Raw genomic sequence first — 282 nt, 5'->3', positions numbered from 1 at the left:
GGTGTAGGGAGCATGAGTTCAGGATAAAGCATGTCCTTCAGGAAGAGAAGTACGACAGAACACAAGCAACCAGGATAAATCACGGGTTTGAACAAACGCTCTGAAAAAGCTACAAAGATACTTCGGATGTTCGGATCTTGCGAGGGAATGTCTGTATTTCAATTCCTGACAAATGCATCCTTGAACAGCTGACAACATGTCATTCTAATGCAACAGGGAGGGGGAGTGTGGTTTGTTTAGTGAACAGAGCTAACACAAATGGCTTGCCAGAGCAAAGAAAGC

The sequence above is a fragment of the Bison bison genome, unplaced genomic scaffold (genome assembly GCF_000754665.1).
Source record: "Bison bison bison isolate TAMUID 2011002044 unplaced genomic scaffold, Bison_UMD1.0 scf7180017864503, whole genome shotgun sequence".
NCBI classification, from domain to species: Eukaryota; Metazoa; Chordata; class Mammalia; order Artiodactyla; family Bovidae; genus Bison; species Bison bison.
This window is presented reverse-complemented; position numbering follows the sequence as displayed.